A 21,097-nucleotide genomic window follows, 5' to 3' on the forward strand; every position below is an offset into this window, starting at 1 on the left:
TACTAAGATAGCAAAGGTAACTTGTGTGTCGACCCACATTGCTAACGGAGCTGATAGGGAGCGATGAGTATGTGTGTGTTAGTGCACCAAATGCCGCCCGAAGCCGGTGATGGACTTCTCCGAGAGAATTCACTTAGACTTTGCAGAAGACCACAAGCAAATGTTTTTGCTTATATGGATGCTTATGCCAGATGTCCAGAAGTTGTAAACGTGCGGAGTACTACTAAAACTGTTGAGGTACTCAGAAATCTGTTTGCTTCCTATGGTCTGCCCCAGGAAGTAGTCACATATAATAGCCCACAATTCACTTCGTGTGAAATGAAAACGTTCTTAACATGGAACGGTATCAAGCATACCACGTCACCTGCTTATCACTCAGCTTCAAAAGGGTTAGCTGCTGAATCTTAAGACGTTTCTAGCTAAGAACAGAGCAGTAGCTGGTATGACGTTACAGCATTGTGTTGCTAACTTCCTGTATGGCTACCGCAACGCATCACATACTATTTCACGCAAAACGCCAGCAGAGCTGTTCTTAATAAAGAGACAGGCTCGTACACGACTGTCCCTGGTCAAACCGCAGTTCTCACCGAGGGAACAGACTGAGGGGTCACAAGTCAACAGTGACAAACCACAGAAGGTCAGATCCTTCTCTGTTGATCAAGAGGTCTTGGTAAAGAAATACAGGGGAGGAGACAAATAGTTGAATGGTGTGATAACTAAGGTTCTGGGTCCTGTCACATACATGGTTAATGTTGAGGGCAACTGTGTGAAAAGACATGTGAATCAGATGTTAAACACCAAGAGAAGGAGACACGGTGATGCACTTGCACAGGGAGATGGTTTTCTGTATGTAGGAGGATCTTGGGACTATGATGTTGATGACATTGATATGACCATTGAGCGTCAATGCGATCAATGTGCCTCAGAGCACAGCTGCTGAAGCAGTTGAGATGCCTCCCCCACAGCCTCAGAATGTTGAGCCTGTCCAAAACAAACACCACCATAGAGGCTGGACTTGTAAAAGGAATACTGGAAAAATGCTGCTTATGTGAACAAAGAAATGTGTAACAAATGTACTTAATTTTTTATTTGTATTTATTTTTTAACTTTATTTAACTAGGCAAGTCAGTTAAGAACATTTACAATGACGGCCTACCAAAAGGCAAAAGTCCTACTGCGGGGACGGGGGCTGGGAGTAAAAATAAAATAAATAAAATTAAAATAAAGGACAAAACCCACATCACGACCACCACACTACGTGAAGAGAAACCTAAGACAATAACATAGCATGGCAGCATCATATGACACCACAGCATGGTAGCAACACAACATGGCAGCAGCAAAACATGGCAGCAGCACAAAACATCGTACAAATATGATTGGGCACAGACAACAGCACAAAGGGCAAGAAGGTAAAGACAACAATACATCACACGAAGCAGCCACAACTGTCAGTAAGAGTGTCCATGATTGAGTCTTTGAATGAAGAGATTGAGATAAAATTGTAGAGTTTGAGTGTTTGTCGCAGCTCGTTGCAGTCAATAGCTGCAGCAAACTGAAAAGACGAGCAACCTAGGGATGTGTATGCTTTGGTGACCTTAAACAGAATGTGAATGGCAGAACGGGTGTTGTATGTGGAGGATGAGGGCTGCAGTAGATATCTCAGATAGGAGGGAGTGAAGCCTAAGAGAGTTTTATAAATAAGCATCAACCAGTGGGTCTTGCGGTGGGTATACAAAGATGACCAGTTTACAGCAGAGTATAGAGTGCAGTGATGTGTCCTATAAGGAGTATTGGAGGCAATTCTGTGGGCGAATGGTAAAGAACATCTAGCCGCTCGAGAGCACCCTTACTTGCCGATCTATAAATTAAGTCTCCATAATCTAGCATGGGTAGGATGGTCATCTGAATCAGGGTTAGTTTGGCAGCTGGGTGAAAGAGGAGCGATTACAATAGAGGAAACCAAGTCTAGATTTAACTTTAGCCTGCAGCTTTGATATGTTCTGGGAGAAGGACAATGTACCGTATAGCCATACTCCCAAGTACTTGTATGAGGTGACTACCTCAAGCTCTAAACCCTCAGAGGTAGTTATCACACCGGTGGGGAGAGAGGCATTCTTCTTACCAAACCACATGACCTTTGTTTTGGAGGTGTTCAGAACTAGGTTAAGGGCAGAGAACATTTGTTGGACACTAAGAAAGCTTTGTTGTAGAGCATTTAACACAAAATCTGGGGAGGGGCCAGCTGAGTATAAAACTGTATCATCTGATATAATTGGATGAGAGAGCTTCCTACTGTCTGAGCTATGTTGTTGATGTAAATTGAAAAGAGTGTGGGGCCTAGGAACAAGCATTGGGGTACTCCCTTAGTGACAGGCAGTGACTGAGACAGCAGATTTTCTGACTTAATACACTGCATTCTTTGAGAGAGGTAGTTAGCAAACCAGGCCAAAGACCCCTCAGAGACCAATACTCCTTAGCCAGCTCACAAGATTGGAGTGTTCTACCGTATCAAAAACTTTGGCCAAGTCAATAAAAATAGCAGCACAACTTTGCTAACAATCAAGGGCAATGGTGACGTCATTGAACACCTTTAAGGTTGCAGTGACACATTCATAACCTGAGCGGAAACCAGATTGCATACCATAGAGAATACTATAGACATCAAGAAAGCCAGTCAGTTGATTAGTGACAAGTTTGAAAAACAGGGCAAAATAGAAACTGACCTATAACAGTTTTATTCTCCCCCTTTAAATAAAGGATGCACTGTGACTCCCTTCCAAGCAATGGGAACCTCCCCAGAGAGGAGAGTTGGTTAAAAAGGTCATAGATAGGCTTGATGATGATAGGGGCAGCAACCTTAAAGAAGAAAGGGTCTACTATCTGGCCAAGATATTTTGGGGGGGTCAATTTTAAGGAGCTCCTTTAGCACCTCAGACTCAGTGACTGCCTGCAGGGAGTAACTTTGTAGCGGGGCAGGGGGAAACGTTGGGAGGAATATCGGGGCTAGTCGCATTAGAAGGGGTGGGAGGTGAGGAAATGTTGGACGGCAAGGAGGCCTGGCTGAGTCAAATAGGAATCCTGACTTAATGAAGTGGTGATTAAAGAGCTCAGCCATGTGCTCCTTGTCAGTAACAGCCACATCATCAACATTAGGGACATGGGCAGCTGTTCGGAGGAGGGTTTATTCTCCAGGTATTTAACCGTTTTCCAGAACTTCTTGGGATTAGACCCACAGAGAGAGAACTGCTTCTTAAAGTAACTAACTTTGGCCTTCCGGATCGCCTGAGTGCACTTATTTCTCATTTGCCTCAACGAGGGCCAGTCAGCCTTTTGCCAAATCGAATTCTTGAGGTGGAGTAACTCTGCAAGATCATGGTCGAACCAGGGGCTGAACCTATTTTTAATTCTCATTTTCTTTATGGGGGCATGTTTGTTAACAATACCACAGAAAATATAAAATAAGGTCTAAGCGTCTTCGACAGAGGAGATCAAGCTGATTCTATATCAATTTACAGAGGCCAGGTCATGAAGGAAGGCTTAGGTTTTTTAGCAAGCGTCTATGACAAATCAGGACAGGTCGTTTCACTGAGCAGCCATTACGAACACAGGCTTTAAAACAATGATCACTAAGGTCATTACAGAGAACTTTAGACTAATACCTATCAGGATTATTTGTGAGGATCACATTGAGGAGAGTAGCCCTTTCTGGGTGTTTGGAGTCATACCTTCTGGGATTGGTAATAATCTGAGAAAGATTTAGGGAGTCCCATTGCTTTAAGACTTGGTCATGTGGCTTCAGCATGTCCCAGTTTAGGTCACCTAGCAGGACAAATTCAGACTTAGTGTAAGGGGCCAGGAGAGAACTTAGGGCAGGCAGGGTACAGGTCGGTGCTGTTGGTGGACAACAACATCCAGCAACAGTCAACAAAGAGCTATTTGAAAGTTTAATGCTTAAAAACAGCAAATCAAATTGTTTGGGGACAGACTTGGTGGAGACAACCGAGCACTGAAGGTGATCCTTGGTAAAGATTACCACTCCACCACCTTTGGAAAATGTGTCTTGCCAAAAAAGGTTATAACCAGAAAGGTTAACATCAGTATTCAAAACACTCTTCCTTAACCACGTCTCAGTAATGACCAACACATCTGGATTGGAGCTGTGAACCCACACTTTCAATTGATCCATTTTAGGTAATACGCTTCTAGTGTTAACGTGCAAAAAAACCCAGGCAGAAATCAGTGAACGAAAGCAGAATAGGGGCTAGCAACAGTAGCTGGGCCAGGATGTACATGCACATTTCCAGATATCATCAGCAGTAATACAATCGTGGCACGGCAGAGGACAGGGAGAGCTCTGCAGTGTTGATTTATGACATTTGAAAGTGCATTAGATGGCAACAAGATCATATTGTACAGCAATTTCATCAAGTAACATGAATACAAAGCTGGCGAGAGGTGGTTAGAATAGGATGGGAGGCCAAGTCAGAGTCCCGAGTGTGGGAACAAACATAGTCTGTCCCACGATTGGGTACACAATAAAGTTCATAGTCAACAATGCATGCAGGAGTCATGAGGCAAATAGTATAAAGCACATTAATAAATATAACGACTTGGGTCTAGCCATTGTAAGTTCAGTCACTTGCCCCAACAGTGCATGTGTGCTGGAGGTGAGCGAAAGCTTGGGAGAGATGGGGGAGTGTGGCGGAGGTACCTGTACCAGACGGGGAGACAGGCCAGGGCAGACGGTGAACAGATTGCCAGGTGGAATCCTGTTACCTGTAAAGGGAAATGTTAAAATGGTGTAAATGGGTTACGTCCCCCTGAGTTGTATTTATTTTGTTTGGAAACAGTTTGGACTCAGCTTGGAACCGGCTATGTTGTATCCGCTGTCATGTTGGAAATAAACCGTCTTTGTGATGTTAATGCTTTATACTGTTGAGTTTCTCTTTGCAATAACTAAAAAGAACCCACTTCCTTTTCTCAATATAGGGGGTGCTGTTTCAACGTTAGCATTTATCGTCTCCAAATTAAACTGCCTCATACTCAATTCTTGCTCGTACAATATGCATATTATTGTTATTATTGGATAGAAAACACTCTCTAGTTTCTATAGCCGTTTGAATTATGTCTCTGAGTGAAACAGAACTCATTCTACAGCACTTTTCCTGATATGGAGTGAGATTTCAGAAATGTTGGCCTCTGGTCCCAGGTCATTTTTAAAGTCCCTGTAAATCCTATGAGGATACAAACACTGCCCATGCCTTCCTCTAGATGTCAGTAAGAGGTGACAATTTGAATGGAGTCGATTGCGCAATCAGGGCCTGTATAAAACGCGAAAGACCGGATGTACCGTTCTTTTCCTGCTGCGCCTGACGCAAGATTGACGTCGGACTGGCTCTCTTTCCAAGCGTTGGTTTAGCCACTTATATATCGCCGGTCATGTTTTTACTCGTTATAGGTGTTAAAAACATCATAAGGTAGTTAATTTAAACCGTTTTATAGCAATTTATATCCGTTCAGTGCGATTTTGAGGCATTGCTTTGTGATGCACTTTGAAGCGCCGGGCACGTTTCGGGGTCCCGGTCGAACGTTAGTGGGCATTTCGACGGACAAGAGGACATCTTTCGACCAAAAGAAGATTAGACCCAAGAAAGGATACATGGCCCAAGATTCTGATGGAAGATCACCTCACAGTAAGAAATATTTAAGATGATAAATCGTTGTTCTGTCGAAAATTGTTAAACGCATATTCCGCCATTTTATTTGGTATAGCTTCGCTTGGCGAACCCTGTATTGCACAGTAAGGATAATTTTAGAAATGTAATTCAGCGATTGCATTAAGAACTAATTTGTCTTTCGATTGCTGTCCACCCTATATTTTTTAGTCAAGTTTACGATTAGTTATTCATTACGCCAGATCACTGTCCAAAATGGCGCCCGACATTTTCTGGCTAGTTTTGCTAGTATTGTCATGTTATAACCACGGTTTTTTGTGGCTAAATATGCACATTTTCGAACAAACTCTATATGTATGTTGTAATATGATGTTACAGGAGTGTCATCGGAAGAATTCTGAGAAGGTTAGTGAAAAAATTAATACATTTTGGCGATGATTACGTTATCTCTCTCTTTGGCTTGTATCAATGCTCGGGTAACGTTTGCACATGTGGTATGCTAATATAACGATTTATTGTGTTTTCGCTGTAAAACACTTAGAACATCTGAAATATTGTCTGAATTCACAAGATCTGTGTCTTTCCATTGCTGTGAGCTGTGTATTTTTAAGAAATGTTTTATGATTAGTAATTAGGTAATACACGTTGCTCTCTGTATTTATTCTAGTCGAGTTGTGATGGTGGGTGCAATTGTAAACTATGATTTCTACCTGAAATATGCACATTTTTCTAACAAAAACTATCCTATACAATAAATATGTTATCAGACTGTCATCTGATGAGGTTTTTTCTTGGTTAGTGGCTATCAATATCTTTATTTGGCCGAATTGGTGATAGCACCTGATGGAGTAAGCAACTGATGGAGTTAGAAAAGTGGTGTCTTTTGCTAACGTGGTTAGCTAATAGATTTACATATTGTGTCTTCCCTGTAAAACATTTTAAAAATCTGAAATAGTGGCTTTATTCACAAGATCTGTATCTTTCATCTGGTGTCTTGGACTTGTGATTTAATGATATTTAGATGCTAGTATTTACTTGTGACGCTATGCTAGGCTATGCTAGTCAGCTTTTTTACTGTGGGGGGTGCTCCCGGATCCGGGATGAGTACCAACTAAAAGTTAACTGGGGATGCAAAACAAACTGCTAGCACCAGGCCCCAACATGTACCTTATCACCTATGACTATACCTACATTATACCTACACTATACCTACACTATAGCCACATTATACCTACATTATACCTACACTATACCTACATTATACCTACACTATACCTACACTATAGCCACATTATACCTACACTATACCTACACTATACCTACACTATACCTACACTATACCTACATTATACCTACACTATAGCCACATTATACCTACACTATACCTACATTATACCTACACTATACCTACATTATACCTACACTATACCTACATTATACCTACACTATACCTACATTATACCTACACTATAGCCACATTATACCTACACTATAGCCACATTATACCTACACTATAGCCACATTATACCTACACTATAGCCACATTATACCTACATTATACCTACACTATACCTACACTATAGCCACATTATACCTACATTATACCTACACTATAGCCACATTATACCTACACTATAGCCACATTATACCTACACTATAGCCACATTATACCTACACTATAGCCACATTATACCTACATTATACCTACACTATACCTACACTATAGCCACATTATACCCACATTATACCTACACTATAGCCACATTATACCTACATTATACCTACACTATACCTACACTATAGCCACATTATACCTACATTATACCTACACTATACCTACATTATACCTACACTATACCTACACTATAGCCACATTATACCTACACTATACCTACACTATACCTACACTATACCTACATTATACCTACACTATACCTACATTATACCTACACTATACCTACATTATACCTACACTATACCTACATTATACCTACACTATAGCCACATTATACCTACACTATAGCCACACTATACCTACACTATACCTACATTATACCTACACTATACCTACATTATACCTACACTATAGCCACATTATACCTACACTATAGCCACATTATACCTACACTATACCTACATTATACCTACACTATAGCCACATTATACCTACACTATACCTACATTATACCTACACTATACCTACACTATAGCCACATTATACCTACACTATAGCCACATTATACCTACACTATAGCCACATTATACCTACACTATACCTACATTATACCTACACTATACCTACATTATACCTACACTATACCTACATTATACCTACACTATACCTACATTATACCTACACTATACCTACACTATAGCCACATTATACCTACACTATACCTACATTATACCTACACTATACCTACACTATAGCCACATTATACCTACACTATACCTACACTATACCTACACTATACCTACACTATAGCCACATTATACCTACACTATACCTACACTATAGCCACATTATACCTACACTATACCTACACTATACCTACACTATACCTACACTATAGCCACATTATACCTACACTATACCTACATTATACCTACACTATACCTACACTATAGCCACATTATACCTACACTATAGCCACATTATACCTACACTATACCTACATTATACCTACACTATAGCCACATTATACCTACACTATACCTACATTATACCTACACTATACCTACATTATACCTACACTATAGCCACATTATACCTACACTATAGCCACATTATACCTACACTATACCTACATTATACCTACACTATACCTACATTATACCTACACTATACCTACATTATACCTACACTATACCTACACTATAGCCACATTATACCTACACTATACATACACTATACCTACACTATAGCCACATTATACCTACACTATACCTACATTATACCTACACTGTACCTACATTATACCTACACTTTACCTACACTTTACCTACACTTTACCTACACTATTCCTACATTATACCTACACTGTACCTACACTGTACCTACACTATACCTACATTATACCTACACTGTACCTACACTATACCTACATTATACCTACACTATACCTACACTGTACCTACACTGTACCTACACTATACCTACATTATACCTACACTATACTACATTATACCTACACTTTACCTACACTATACCTACATTATTTCTACACTTTACCTACACTATACCTACACTGTACCTACACTGTACCTACACTATACCTACATTATACCTACACTGTACCTACACTATACCTACACTATACCTACACTATACTACATTATACCTACACTATACCTACACTATACCTACATTGTACCTACACTGTACCTACACTGTACCTACACTGTACCTACACTATACCTACATTATACCTACACTATACCTACACTATACCTACACTATACTACATTATACCTACACTATACCTACACTTTACCTACACTATTCCTACATTATACCTACACTATACCTACATCATGTAGTTCTGTCAGGTATCACTCCCTTCTGGAACAATCCCCAATGGTCCAGCTTGAAAATAATCCAGCTGGCTCGTTAAGGGGGTATGGCTGATCCCAGTAGGACTAATTAAGGGTGTGGCTGACCCATTAATTAACTGGTCCACCTTACACAACTACAGAAACGTCTTCATGTACAGTCACAGAAACACTGAGTCCGAGAGGACAGTGTACTGTTGTGTCTGTTTGTGGCTGGCAGTGAGTCTCTGTGTGACTGGTTTTGTGTCTGTGTGTGGCTGGCTGTGTGGCTGGCTGTGCATCTGTCTGTGTTTGGTAAGAGGAAGCTAGTTGTAATTACATACGGGCCTGACATTGATTAATATTGTTGATGAGCGCTGGCAGCAGGGGTGAAGACACAGAGACAAAGAGAGGAAGAGCTGTCAGACAGAAGCCCAGGTAACATCCTTCATCCCCCCTCGCTCCTCTCCTCCTCTCCTCTCCTAGCCCCCTGGCCCATCCTTTAGAGTGCTATAGTGTTGGTAACACAGTTTGACACGGCCCAGCAGTTTATTGTTGATTTCATCTCACTGATTGGGTCTATTTTAGGGGGTGCGAAAGAAGCTGTATGGCTGACTCATTTCATTCGCATTTGAGCCTAGAGAATATGGCTGTCAATTCAATTCAATTCAAAGGGCTTTATTGGCAATGGAAACATATGTTTACATTGCCAAAGCAAGTGAAATAGATAATTAACAAAAGTGAAATAAACAGTTCCAAAGGAATAGAAACATTTCAAATGTCATATTACGGCTATACACAGTACAGTGTTGTAACGATGGAAAATAATGGGAAATAAATCATCATAAATATGGGCTGTATTTACAATGGTGTTTGTGCTTCACTGGTTGCCCTTTTCTTTTGGCAACAGGTCACAAATCTTGCTGCTGTGATGGCAGCAGGTAGCCTAGTGGTTAGAGTGTTGGGCCAGTAACAGAACGTTTGCTGGATTGAATCCCCGCGCGGACAAGGTAAAAATCTGTCGTTCTGCCCCTGAACAATGCAGTTAACACAATTTTCCCTGGTAGGCTGTCATTGTAAATAAGAATTTGTTCTTAACTGACTTGCCTAGTTTTAAAAAAATGGCAGCAAGATTCAATTACACCTGTAGCGACAACTTGTGTTTTATTGTTACTTGCACCACTTGGTCATTTTATTTTAGTAGGTTCTGTGAGGTCATGCTTGGTTGAATTCAGACATGTTTAGTTGAACTTGTTGCAGACAGAGAAGAACAATCAGAAGTTAATTGATAAAAATATACAATTATGCATGTGTTTTTACTAGATGATGAGGAATAATATTGTTATCAGTAATATTAATTCATTATTAATTCATAATAAGTAAGGAATTATAGAGATTTTATTGAATGTAAATCTTTTTAATGATGCATGGGAAACTTCCCCTTTGAGGAAAGCTCTCTATATCGGAGGGATTTCAGCGCGCATGCACATCTGTGTGGTGCTTCTCTGTGTGTCAGTATGTGTGTGTGTGTGTGTGTGTGTGTGTGTGTGTGTGTGTGTGTGTGTGTGTGTGTGTGTGTGTGTGTGTGTGTGTGTGTGTGTGTGTGTGTGTGTGTGTGTGTGTGTGTGTGTGTGTGTGTGTGTGTGTGTGTGTGTGTGTGTGTGTGTGTGTCTGGTGGTCTTATCTCATAATTAAGTGGCATTTAGCAGACTGTTCTTAAACTCTGTGATTTCTCCATGGGCTGCAGAAGAGAGGCTTACAGTATATAATCAGTTAAAGTGTCAGAGTATATTAATGTTGTGTGTTCTCGTTAATACAATTTCTTTATTATATTTCAAATTTCATTAAAAGGCAATATCAGCGGCAGAATAATTAAGCAAATATTGTCCCAGAGATCCAGGAACCAGGCATTTATGACACCCAATAATAAACATTATTAGGAAGAAATGATTCTGGCTGAACGAAGGTAAATGTGCAAGAGAGATGTGGTGATATCTGCTTTCCGCACTGACGACAGGGTCAATGATAGAGGGAGGAGAGGAGTAGTGAAGAGAAGAGGAGAAAATCACAGTGTATAGAAAGATCAGAAGACGGAGAGATTAGGAATGACGAACAAATGAGAGAATAGCAGTGATGAAGAGGTCAGAGGAGGAAAGGATGATTGACAGACGAGAGAAGAACTGTAATGATAGTAGGATAATGGGTCAAGAAGAGAAGATAGATAGAGAAATGGATTTGAGGGAGGGAGGAGAAAGAGAGGAGTGGATGAAAAGAACAGTGGGGATGTTAGAAGAAGCATGAAAGAGTTGAGGAAGGGATAGAGAGAGGTGGAGGTGTGAGAACAGAGAAGAAGGGGGGACACCAATGTTGGAGAGATGAAGGAAGGATTAAGGGATAGACAGATCAGAGGAAGAAGAGGTGTGGGAGATGGAACAATGATTGATGATGAGAGATAAAAGGAGAGAATGCGAGAACAACAATATTGATGTTGGGTAAATGAAGAGGTGGAGATATAGCAATGACAGAGGGATGATGAAGAGAGAAAAAAGACAGGAGAGGATAGTAGCCTATGCATATGGGCGACCCGAGTGGCGCAGCGGTCTAAGTCAATGTATCTAAGTGCTAGAGGCGTAACTACAGACCCTGGTTTGATTCCAGGCTGTATCACAACAGGCCGTGATTGGGAGTCCCATAGGGCGGCGCACAATTGGCCCAGCATCGTCCGGGTTAGGGTTTGGCCGAGCTAGACAGTCATTGTAAATGAGAATTTGTTCTCAACTGACTTGCCTAGTTAAATAAAGGCTAAATGTACAAACAAATATGGGATCAGACACTAAGTAAAGTCTGAAGGAGTTAGAAAGGGAAATATCTAGGGTTTAATTTTCTCCTGACCCGTTCAAGATTTCTCCAATGCAATACAACCCACCACATCCAAAGCGATTCAGATAGACCTTCCCTATGGAGGTTCCCTATGGAGTCATGCTTCACCATGCTTCACTAGCTCCTCTCTGACAGGCCTATGGAAATATAGCAGCAATGTTTGAGCCAATTAGAGGAGCTCTGGGCCAACTTTTAGTGAGAGATGAGCCCAGGCCCAGTCCTATTGGCAGACTGGGTAACGGATAACGTCCGACCCACACACATCACACCAGAAGGATCCATCTGGGCTGTCCATGGAACTGTGTTCCTTTTCTCCCCTCTCTTTTCACATCTCTTCCTGTCTTTCTCTCCATGTTGCAGAGAATCTTCATCTTTCTTTCATCTATCTATGCCAACCTCTCCCCCCCTCTCTCTCTCCCTCTTTCTCTCTCTCTCTCTGATGGGTGAATAACTGGCAGTGTTTTATCCAAATGAGAGCGTTGGCCATGCTCCCTAGTTAATAAAGCTGAAGCATCAGTGGGATGAAGGGATGAGGCGACTGACGGATGGAGAGCAGGAGAGACCAGGTGGAAGGGTGGAGCAGGGTGGAACTTTAATAAGAACTCTCCCTCTTATATCCCTGATTGTTTTAATATGAATAACGGCTCTGGAATGGGAATGAATTCCTCGCCTACCCTGGCAGCAAGCAGTAGTCATTATTGCCAGAGGAGGGTTGAATGGCAGCCCATATACTGTATGCATGAGATCAGCTTTGCACAGGAAACAATAATAAACCTGAGAGGTGGGAAATAAAACAACAAACAGAAAAAATACATCATATCATAACCTGATTCCTTCAAAATTGTTTTTCTCGTCGTTTCCTCTCTTTGCGTGATTCTTCCTCCTCCTCCTCTCTTTATCTTGGTTTTTTTCTTCTTCTTTCACTCGCTCATCCTAACAAGCGCCTTCTTCATCAGCCGTCTGCAGCACCCGGTGTGAATGTGCCTCCAGTCACCCCCGGGGAGTCAGAACGGAGAGCATTGTTGTCTCTCCTCTCCATCTCTCTATCCTGCTATCTCTCCTCCAACTCTGCCTCTCTCTTTACTTTCCCTCCTTTACAGGTGGTTTTCTCTCTGTCATTTGCCCTCCTCCTTATCTATCTTTCTCTCCCCTGTCCTCCACAAACAAGTGTGTGTCACTGTTTTGCTCTCTTTTCATGCTTTGTATAAAGTTGTTGCTTCATAAGTTTGCAACAACAGTATGTGAAGGAAGCTGTTGTTGAAGATACAGTAGCTGCATGAGTTTATTGTCCTTATACATGTTCTGTTTCTGGATAGTGAATGACTTTCTGTTGCATAGATTGCTTCCAATTTAGCTGGGGATTAGATTGTGTCTCTGTGTGAGAGGCGTTCGTTGTGTTGGATGAGTTCTGTACGTTAGATTATGGTGATATACTAATTAACGCAGTGACTCCACACCCTCTGGCAGACACACATGCACACACACATGCACACTAACACACACATACACATACAGCCTTTCTCCGTCGGTGATATAATTGGGCCTATACCTCACCACGGTGAATCTGGGTCACACAAATGCCCATCATGCTCTCTTTGATGTGTCATCCCACAGCCCATCCGTTTCCTCGATCGCTATATACGTATTACAGGGAAACGTTGGCCATGTCAAAGTGGTAAAGGAATCCATTGTAGGATGTAGGTCAGTACATTTCACCATGGTAAGCCACTCCATACAGTGGTATCTACATACTCTGATCATAGGACATCCTGTGATCTATAGGTCCTATAACACAACTACATCCAATCTCAATACAAAAACACCTCACTTCTACTGCTTGATTTATTTTTCAATTAGACTTCTCCTTTGAAAGGATGTTTATTTAATGAAAAGGATGAGGGAGAAATAAAGCAATAATACAGTAATAACAGAGTAGATTTGACATTGGCTTTCATTTTCTTTAATTTCCCTAGTGAAGGGTGTGTGTGTGTGTGTGTGTGTGTGTGTGTGTGTGTGTGTGTGTGTGTGTGTGTGTGTGTGTGTGTGTGTGTGTGTGTGTGTGTGTGTGTGTGTGTGTGTGTGTGTGTGTGTGTGTGTGTGTGTGTGTGTGTGTGTGTGTGTGTGTGTGTGTGTGTGTGTGTGTGTGTGTGCGTGTTTATCCACTCACGGACACTTAGTACTGATCCCAGCACGGATTAGACGACATATTACGACATCACAAACACTCCCTTTGTGCTCTCAGCCATTGTCTTAAGGATAAACACAGTTGCGTTCAAGAGATGAACTTTTTTTTCTTTCTTAAATGAGGGGAAGGAGGGAGGGAGGGTGAAAGAGACAGAGGTTGGAATCTGAAATTAAACGCTATTACTCTGCGGAATCAATCAAGTAAACATTCATAATTGCGCCTTTAATTGCTAATAGAAGTGGAACCGTTTAAAAAAAACATTAACTCGAGAGACCAAAATCATTACAATGTTATATTGCAATCCCAATCGCATAAAAAAATATTCTATGAGGCTTTCAAAAACAATAAATAAAAAACGTGTTAAATCCCGCCATCTCATTTGGATGTCATTTATATGATGATTTGGGTTATATTAGCTTGAATTAATGGGGACTATAACCGGGTTGGGGAGCTATCCGGGGTAGCGAGGTCCGGAGGGAGGTTTGGGAGACCATGAGACTGATAATGTACAGCTAACACATCAGAGATGGAGAAGATTCTCCTCTCTCTCTAACCGGCATCAGAAGGGCGCCGACAGATATGGCAGCTCTGCTTCTAGCTCCTAAGCAACTTTGCAGTATATATTTTTTTTTGTGTGCTATTTCATTATTAGCCCTAATTTTGTGCTATTACATACAGCCTCCCGAGTGGCGAAGTGGTCTAAGGCACTGTATCAGTGCTAGAGGTGTCATTGCAGTACCTTAGACCCTGGTTCGATTCCAGGCTGTATCACAGGCCATAATTGGGAGTCGCATAGGGCGGCATACAATTGGCCCAGCATCGTCCGGGTTCATGGTAACCTAGGTAACCTTGCCTAGATAATCAAATGTAAAGCCCTTCTTACATCAGCTGATATCGCAAAATGCTGTACAGGAACCCAGCCTAAAACCCCAAACAGCAAGCAATGCAGCTGTAGAAGCACGGTAAAGGTTAAATTAAAAAATATATAAACAGACGAGCAGAACTTTTGGATATCAGAGTGACGGTAACTCACCAGCATTACGACCGGTATTACAACTTTCCCAAATTGGATCCTTTGTTAGTACCCCCAGGACAATTGAACTGATTCCAGAGGCTGATCCAAAACACCACCGGCAGAGAAGAGGTATTTGGAGTGGACTTCTAGTCCGACTCAGGAGGCACGCATACCATGACCGCTTCCGAGCATATTACTCGCTAATGTTCAGTCTCTGGATAATAAGCTAGATGAGCTCAGGGTGAGAATCTCCTTCCAGAGAGACATCAGGGATTGTAACATACTCTGTTTCACGGAAACATGTCTCTTTCGGGATATACTGTCTTTGTCCATACAGTCAGCTGGGTTATCTGTATATCGTGCAGACAGGAATACAGAACTCTCCGGAAAGAAGAAAGGCAGGGGTGTATGTTTCATGATTAACCACTCATGGTGTGATTGTGATAACATACATAAACTCAAGTCCTTTTGTTCACCCGACCTAGAATACCTCACAATCAAATGCCGACCGTATTACCTCCCAATAGAGTAACATTGACGAATAAACAGATACGGTGACTGAGATGATCAGGAAGTGTACAGGAGATGTTGTGCCCACTGTGACTATTAAAACCTACCCTAAACAGAAACCGTGGATAGATGGCAGTATTTGCACAAAACTGAAAGCGAAACCACCACATTTATCCATGGCAAGGTGATTGGGAACATTTACATTTACATTTAAGTCATTTAGCAGACGCTCTTATCCAGAGCGACTTACAAATTGGAAAGTTCATACATATTCATCCTGGTCCCCCCGTGGGGAATGAACCCACAACCCTGGCGTTGCAAGCGCCATGCTCTACCAACTGAGCCACACGGGAACAAAACAAACAGTATAGTTATTCCCTCCTTAAGGCAATCAAACAGGCAAAATGTCAATATAGAGACAAAGAGGAGTCACATTTCAATGGCTCAGACAATTCAATGGCTCAGACGGTCGACAGACATTCACGGACTAGAAAGGGAAAACCATCCACCTCGGTTTCTTGCTTCCGGACAAGCTAAACACATTTTTCACACGCTTTGAGGACAACACAGTGCCACCGACGCGGACCTCTATCAAGGACTGTGGGCTCCTCTTCTCTGTTGCCAATGTGACTAAGACATTTAAGCGTGTTAACCCTTGCAAGGCTGCCGGCCCAGACGGCATCCCTAGCCACGTCCTCAGAGCATGCGCAGACCGGCTGGCTGGAGTGTTTACGGACATATTCAATCTCTCCCTATCCCAGTTGCTGTCCCCACTTGCTTCAAGATGTCCACCATTGTTCATGTACCCAAGAGCAAAGGTAACTGAACTAAATGAATATCGCCCCGTAGCACTCACTTCTGTCATCATGAAGTGCTTTGAGAGGCTAGTTAATTTCTTCTTAACAGGGGGCACTGTTTTCACTTTGGGAAAAAATCGTGCACAAATTAAACGGCCTCGTACTCTGTTCTAGATCATACGATATGCATATTATTATTACTATTGGATAGAAAACACTCTGAAGTTTCTAAAACTGTTTGAATTATATCTGTGAGTAAAACAGAACTCATTTGGCAGCAAACTTCCAAACAGGAAGTGAAAACTCTGAAAATGGGTGTCTGTGTAAGGCCTTGCCTATTCAATTGCCTTATATTTATGGATCTGTATGCACATCATACGCCTTCCACTAGATGTCAACAGGCAGTAGAATGTTGAATGGGGTGTCTAGCTTGATGTGAGACCGAATGAGAGCTTTTGGAGTGACAGGTCCGCCATATTGGCAGTATTTAGCTGCGCACCTGAGAGCACCATATTCTTTTCTGAAATGCGTTAGGTAGACACAACGAAATGCTCCGTCTTGGACGTTATTGGATATATATGAGAAAAACATCATAAAGATGGATTTTCAACTGAGTTTGACCAGTTTATTCAACATTTATTGTGACTTTTGGAATTTTTCGTTCCATGCGCCAAGAGTTCATGGACATGTGCGCTCCACCATGCTAGCCAAAGTTGCTAATTCGACAGAAGAAATTGACATTCTAAAACAAAACAACGATTTATTGTGGAACTAGGACTCCTTGCACTATATTCTGATGGAAGATCATCAAAGGTAAGAGAATATGTATGATGTTATTTCGTATTTTTGTGGAATATGTTGGCTCCAACATGGCGGAGAATGGCTGGGCGCTGTCTCAGATTATTCCATGCGCCAAGAGTTCATGGACATGTGCGCTCCACCATGCTAGCCAAAGTTGCTAATTCGACAGAGGAAATGGACATTCTAAAACAAAACAACGATTTATTGTGGAACTAGGACTCCTTGCACTACATTCTGATGGAAGATCAACACAGCGGTTGCATTAAGAACCAGTGTATCTTTCATTTGCTGTACAACATGTATTTTTTAGCAAAGTTTATGATGAGTTTTTTGGTTAGATTACGTGACTGTCCAAAATTTCTCCGGACAATTTGGTGCATTTTGGCGCCGTATTCACAATGTAAAACCAGGATTTGTAGCTATAAATATGCACATTTTCGAACAAAACATAAATGTATTGTATAACATGATGTTATAAGACTGTCATCTGATGAAGTTGTTCAAAGGTTAGTGATTAATTTTATCTCTATTTGTGGGTTTTGTGAAAGCTACCTCTGCGGTGGAAAAATGGCGGTGTGTTTTTGGATATTGTGGTGAGCTAACATAAATATATGTTGTGTTTTCGCTGTAAAACACTTAAAAAATCTGAAATATTGGCTGGATTCACAAGATGTTTATCTTTCATTTGCTGTACAACATGTATTTTTCATAAATGTTTTATGATGAGTATTTATGTATTTCACGTTGCTCTCAATAATTATTCTGGCTGTTTTGGTGCTATTTGTGACGATGGCTGCAATGTAAAACTACGATTTATACCTATAAATATGCACATTTTCGAACAAAACATAAATGTATTGTATAACATGATGTTATAAGACTGTCATCTGATGAAGTTGTTCAAAGGTTAGTGATTAATTTTATCTCTATTTGTGGGTTTTGTGAAAGCTATGTTTGCGGTGAAAAAATGGCGTTGTGTGTTTGGCTATTGTGGTGAGCTAACATAAATACATATTGTGTTTTCGCTGTAAAACATTTTAAAAATCGGAAATGTTGGCTGGATTCACAAGATGTTTATCTTTCATTTGCTGTATTGGACTTGTGATTTCATGAAATTATATTATATGATATCCCTGTGGCGCTAGGCTAGGCTATGCTAGTCAGCTTTTTTGATGAGGATGATCCCGGATCCGGGAGGGGGGGTCGGTAGGTTTTAAGGACCAAATCACCTCTATCTTACCTGACACCCTAGACCCACTTCAATTTGCTTACCGTACCAATAGATCCACAGACGATGCAATCGCCATCGCACTTCACACTATCCTATCCCATCTGTACAAGAGGAATACCTATGTAAGAATGCTGTTCATTGACTATAGCTCAGAATTCAACACCATAGTACCCTCCAAGCTCATTATTAAGTTCGGGGCCCTGGGTCTGAACCCCGCCCTGTGCCACTGGGTCCTGGACTCCCTGACGGGCCATCCCCAGGGGGTGAAGGTAGGAAACAACACCTCCACTTCGCTGATCCTCAACACAGGGGCCCCACAAGGGTGCGTGCTCAGCTCCCTCCTGTAATCCCTTTTCACCCATGACTCCGTGGCCACCCACACCTCCAATTCAATCATCAAGTTTGCAGATGACGCAACAGTAGTAGGCCTGATTATCAACAAGGACGAGACAGCCTACAGAGATGAGGTGAGGGCCCTGAGAGTGTAGTGCCAGGAAAATACTCTCACTCAATGTCGACATAACAAAGGAGCTGATCGTGGACTTCAGGAAACAGTAGAGGGAGGACTCCCCTATCCACATCAACGAGACCGCAGTGGAGCAAGTGGAAAGCTTCAAGTTCCTCTGCGTACACATCACTAGCGATCTGAAATGGTCCACCCACACAGACAGTGTGGTGAAGAAGACGCAACAGCGCCTGTTCAACCTCTGGAGGCTGAAGAAATGTGGCTTGGCACCTAAAACCCTCACAAACTTTTACAGATGCACAATTGAGAGCATCCTGGTGGGCTGTATCACCACCTGGTACGGCAACCGCACCGCCCGCAACTGCAGGGCTTTCCAGAGGGTGGTGCGGTCTGCCCAACACATCATCGGGGACAAACTACCTGCCCTTCAGGACACTTACTGCACCCGATGTCAGTGGAAGGCCAAAAAGATCATCAAGGACAACAACCACCCGAGCCACTGCCTGTTCACCCCGCTATCATCTAGAAGGCGAGGTCAGTACAGGTGCATCAAAGCTAGGACTGAGAGACTGAAAAACAGCCTTTATCTCAAGGCCATCAGACTGTTAAATGGCCATCACTAGCCGGCTTCCACCTGGTTACGTAACCATACACCTTAGAGGCTTTTGCCCATATATAGTGGCAAAAAAAAGTCTGTGAACCCTTTGGAATTACCTGGATTTCTGCATAAATTGGTCATCAAATTTGTTCTGATCTTCATCTAAGTCACAACAATAGACAAACATAGTGTGCTTAAACTAATAACATAGAAATTATTGTATTTTTCTTGTCTATATTGAATACATAATTTAAACATTCACAGTGTAGGTTGGAAAAAGTATGTGAACCCCAAGGCTAATGACTAATGACTAATGAACCCCTAGGCTAATGACTAAAAAAGCTAATTGGAGTCAGGAGTCAGCTAACCTGGAGTCAAATCAATGAAATGAGATTGGAGTTGTTGGTTAGAGCTGCCCTGCCGTATAAAAAAAACTCACAAAATTTGAGTTTTCTATTCACAAGAAGCATTGCCTGATGTGAACCATGCCTCAGACAAAAGAGATCTCAGAAGACTTACGATTAAGAATTGTTGACTTGCATAAAGCTGGAAAGGGTTATAAAAGCCTTGATGTTCATCAGTCCACAGTAAGACAAATTGTCTATAAATTGAGAAAGTTCAGCACTGTTGCTACTTTCCCTAGGAGTGGCCATCCTGCAAAGATGACTGCAAGAGCACAGCGCAGAATGCTCAATGAGGTTAAGAAGAATCCTAGAGTGTCAGCTAAAGACATACAGAAATCTCTGGAACACGCTAACAATCTAACACTCTGACCCCACTGAATGTGTCGTGCGTGCGAGCGTTGCAAAATAAATGTAGAAATCTATGTTATTCAACTATTGCACCCACACTGCTCGCGCGCATCAAAGAGCGTCTGCGTTGCCAAGGGCTAAAATAGAAGTCATTCCTATTTCTGACGCAGATCGCGCTGCAAGTCCTGCCTCTCCCATCTCCTCATTGGTTTATAGAAGCAGGTACCCACGTGCCATCTCCTCATTGGTTATACCCACGTGGGTGATTGAAAGACGAACTGTGTTGCCAGTTGTCGTGGTAATACTATGAAAGTTTAGATGCCAATCCCCATATAAGTTCAACGATGAAAAAGCCTGGAAGGAGGAGAGATGACTAGAAGCGATTCGGTTGACTGTTTTTATGTGTGGATTAATTGTCGGAGAAGAGGACCTTGTGCATTGCAGGTAAAATAACAACCTAATGTTTATATCCCAGGACAAATTAGCTAGCAACAGCAAGCTAGCCTAATAGGACAAATTAGTTAGCAAGTGCAGGCTAACTAGCTAAATTGCCATAAATGTTTAATGCTTTTCGACCTGTCCCCAAATTAATGTCATTGGTTCAGAGTTTGTTTTGATATTTTACCCTGCGTGTCGTGATCGCGTTCGGTGTA

The sequence above is a fragment of the Salvelinus alpinus genome, chromosome 37, assembly GCF_045679555.1.
Source record: "Salvelinus alpinus chromosome 37, SLU_Salpinus.1, whole genome shotgun sequence".
Lineage (NCBI taxonomy): Eukaryota > Metazoa > Chordata > Actinopteri > Salmoniformes > Salmonidae > Salvelinus > Salvelinus alpinus.